The sequence below is a fragment of the Oryctolagus cuniculus genome, chromosome 15 (assembly GCF_051225735.1).
Source record: "Oryctolagus cuniculus isolate XC-2025 breed Fujian yellow rabbit chromosome 15, ASM5122573v1, whole genome shotgun sequence".
Lineage (NCBI taxonomy): Eukaryota > Metazoa > Chordata > Mammalia > Lagomorpha > Leporidae > Oryctolagus > Oryctolagus cuniculus.
The window spans coordinates 91653266-91657646 of NC_142881.1; positions in this window are offsets into that span (position 1 = coordinate 91653266).

Consider the following 4381-nt stretch of genomic DNA (forward strand, 5'->3'; position numbering starts at 1 on the left):
AAATTATAACACTAGTCCAAGCCCTAATCCTTACCATGGCCATAGCCCTACCCTTAGTCCTAGCCCTAACCCTAAACCTAACCCTAGATCTAAACCAATTCTGAAGCCTAATACTAAGTCTATCCTTAGACAAAGCATTAACCCTAAATTTGGCCCTCATCTTAACTATAACCCTACCTTAACTCTATACTTAGCCCAAATCCTAATTGTATCACTCAACATGGTGTTTTAACCCAATCTAAACTCTAACACTAGCACTAATCCTATCCTTAACTTTAGCCTTAATAACTCAAGCATTAGCCTTAATCCTAATCTGAGCCCCAACTCTTACCCTAACACTAAAACCAAAATTTAAGCCTAACCCTGCCTTAACCCTAACCCTAACCATGGCCTAAAATCTATCCATAGTCCCAACTTTAACTATCACACTAGCTCTAACCATAGTCCTAACTCTGGCTCTAACTTTAAAATTTACCATAGAACTAAATCTAACCCTAATCTTAAACTAATTTTAAATCTCACCCCAACACTAATCCTTTCTGCTTAGGCCTAACCTTAAAACAAACTAGTCTTCAGCATTAACTTGACCATAGTCCTGATACTAACTTTAATGCTACATCTAACACTAGCCTTAAACTTACCATCATGCTAACTCAAAGACTAAGCCTCATCCTGGTGATGATGACCCTAACTTCAACTATAACTGTATATTATATATAATATATATAACCACAGCTCTCTCTATATATTATATTTATAACATATATAAATATATATATATATATATAAATATATATAACCACAGTTCTAACTCTATCCCTAGCCCTACACCTAAACTTATCCCTTGTTGCAAGTGCCTACTGTCACGCAGCTTGACAGTAACAAGTGCAACATATGACTTGTCAGTCATGGGGAAGAAAGGAACACCAGGACACAAGACTGTCTTTCCAATGAGAGATTTTATTGCTTACACACCAGGAGTTTTTCATCACACTACTCATCAGCATGCTCATTGAGGTCAATACACTTATCAGTATCAATATACTTAGCAATCTATACTATTTAATACACTTATCAATAAACTCAACACCACTACTTAATCATGACTTAACTACTTAACTTAGCTACTTAGCTTAACATAACTACTTATCTTCTGCTTAACTTACCTACTATAATTCTTAACTATCAGAGTAACACTATTTCCTTAATGACTAGAGGGCTACTGGAATCAATACCATTAATATCAATATTAGTAATACTACTTGAACTTATTCATTAATCCACAGATCACAGTATACAGTGTTAAAGTAATTTTGAGGGCTATCCAATTATAATAGTATATGTGCATCAAGGTTTCCAGCATTATTTGCAGATACCTTGCATGGTGTCAAAACATAGGGTCAAAGCATAGTTATATTATACTACACATGACTAACATTATTTGTAAAAGCTGCGTTTTCAAGCACATATTATGGTGACAAAAAAGAGTGTCAGTGTTCAAGATCCAGAACTCCATGCTTTGGAAGAGATGGATTTTATATCAGTCACTTACAGGCAGGAAGTCATGGGAAGGCTGTCACTCTGGGCAGTAGGCTCAAAGTTCCCAGGTGGACAGCTAGGCGAGAAGTTGGAGAAGTCCCCTGCTGAGAGGCCTGGTCCAGCTCTGTGGTCAACTCTGGCAGCAGATTGATAAGGACTCCAGGCAAGGCAGTGAGGCAGCATCTCAGCTGGAGTTTTGATCCCGTAGTCACCTTGTGTTGCTTAACAAGGGGGCTAGTGAGCTGGATTTTCAGCTCCAAGTGTGAGGAGATCCAGAGGTTCACATGCACTGGACCCTTTATCCATTGTTGGCTTGTGCTGCTATCTGCTCCATGCAGAGTAGTGGGCTGCCTCTTCAGCTCCAAATCTGTGGAGATCCAGAGGTTCACACACACCAGGCCCTTGGTTGGGCGGCAAAGCCAAAAGTGTTACAGCAGCTCTATTAGACAGGAATGAGACAGGAACAGGGCAGCTCATGTGGCTAAGCCTGCTCAGGAGACTGCAGCAGGAATGGCTCAGGGACAGATGCAGCTCAGAAAGATGTAGCTGGGACAGGTCAGGAATGGGTCAAGATCTCATCAGTGACAGCTCAGCTCAGCTCCACTCTTTTTTTTTCCGCTCCCGGTGGTTTACATGCACCAGGCCATGATCCTCGAAAGAATGGAGAGTAGTACAAGAGTTTCCCTTTTTATCCTCATTTTCTGGTAGTTCTCTACCTTGCCATCCTCCAACTTGTCCAATGAATGCTGGTTCCTTCTTGCTTGCAGTTGAACGGTCCAGTCAATACTGTTCCTGCCTTACTTATGTTTGAACAGTCCAGTCAGCGTAGGTAGGAGGGTAGTCTGTAGTGCACTGTCATCTGACTGACCAGAGATGTCTGCTTGGTATGATTAGGAGTGTCTCCCTAACAGCCATTAGGTATTGCCTCAGCTCCCAACTTATAACTCCACTTTACTTTTTATTTTGTGGCTAGTGGTAACTTCTTAACTCAATGTTTTACTGTGGAGTTTCCACAGTTCATCTCCTTTCCAGGTAAGCGGTGATCCGTGACTCTTTTTGAGACTCCTGTGAGATTCTCCACATCCCTAATCCTAGCTCTATCCCTAGGCCTAACAATAGCCTTAACCCTATCTATAACTCTAATCACAAATCTAATCCTAAATATAACCTTAGTCCTAGACCTAATTCTTATTCTAACCCAAAAGCCAAACATAACTCTATGTGTAGCCCTAACACTAAACCTAGCCCTAACCATAACCCTAGCCATGGCTTTAATCTAACCCTAGACATAACAGAACTTAACAGAACCCTAATCCTAGAACTAGCCCCAACTCTTGCCATAAGCCTAATACTAACACTGACACTAAACGTAAACCTAGCTCTAAATCTTATCCTAACCCCAACGCTAGCAATAGCTTTAATAATAATGCTCATTCTAAACCTTAACACCAATCCTAACTCTCATCCTAGTTCTAATACTAACCCTAACACTCATCCTATATCTAGCCCTAAACTTACTTCTAACCCTAAATGGCAGAATTTGCATTCACATGAACTGTTAGGGTTTATATACACTTGAGTACCTGAAATGGTCAGAAAAACAGAAAGAGAGCCCAAGCCTATTTGTGTTTGAATGGTGCCATCATTAGTCACCAGTTCTGAAAACACCCCATTTTCAAGCAAATTGTTAAACTTCTAGGTGTCACATATGGGAAGGTTTGTGGGTTAGGATGAGAAACAACTGCAACTTGGCAAATAAATTCAGAAAACATCAGTCAGTTATTGAAGTCTAATAAAGGTTTATGCCACAGATTGGCCCTCCAGTCCTAGTGTAAAGTTTGTAACAGGAGGAAAACAGACAAAATGCTGAAAAGGTATCATTTGACACATATTAAATGGAATAATCAAATACAGAAGGCAGAACAAATGAATTTTATTGTCTACAAATAAAAAAATGAGCTGAATGCCAACAGTGGCTGTGCTTTATGATGAAAGATAATATCTGAGTAGTACTTGTGAGAACAAACTGCACCCTCTCAGGAAGGCCTGGAAAAGTGATGCTCACAGTCAAGCATTTAGATGTAATGGCTAAAACACTCCACAGAAAAAGAAAACCTTGGATTTGATCTCAAGTCTAGCTCTAGATAACTCTTCAAACCACAAAAGAGAAAACAGGCATTTTGCATTTTTCCCCATCAGAATAGCAGCAAAATATGCAGTCATGGGAGCAGGGAGAAAGAGGAGGACTGAGAAACAGTGCGCAAACCTAAATTTGTTTGTGATTTAATGGTGCTGTGACTTTGCACCTGTTCTCAAAACTGCCCATTTTAAAATAACTTTATCTTTTTATCTTCTCATGGTGCATTGGCTTTGGGAAATGGGTTGGCATGAGGACACAGGAAGTCACCTGGACCATTAGCCACCTTGTGGGCTGCCTTAGATGCTGGAACTGAAGGCACCAAGATCAACAATGGGGTCCGGCTCTGAGTTTAGATCCGAGGACTCGGGGGTCTGACCAAGGTATCTCAGCCTCCCAACAGGTCCTGGAGGCTGGGGGTGGCTCATCTTGCCAAGATATGCCTACAGATTTCCCCAGGTGCCAAAGTCTGTGCTGCAGGACAGGGTCCTGTTGCCTCCCTGCCCTCACTCCTGGCCTGCTCCCACTACTTGCCTCATAGCAAGTAGCACTGGTTTCTTTAATGGATTCACTATTGTGTACATGGCAGTTTAATTTTCTGACTTTGTGTTGACTCTGAAACCAGATGCTATGGAATTATAGAGATTTATTGTATTTACCTAGAGTAACTGAAATGCTGTTTGTAAAAATTCACCTGAGTATTTA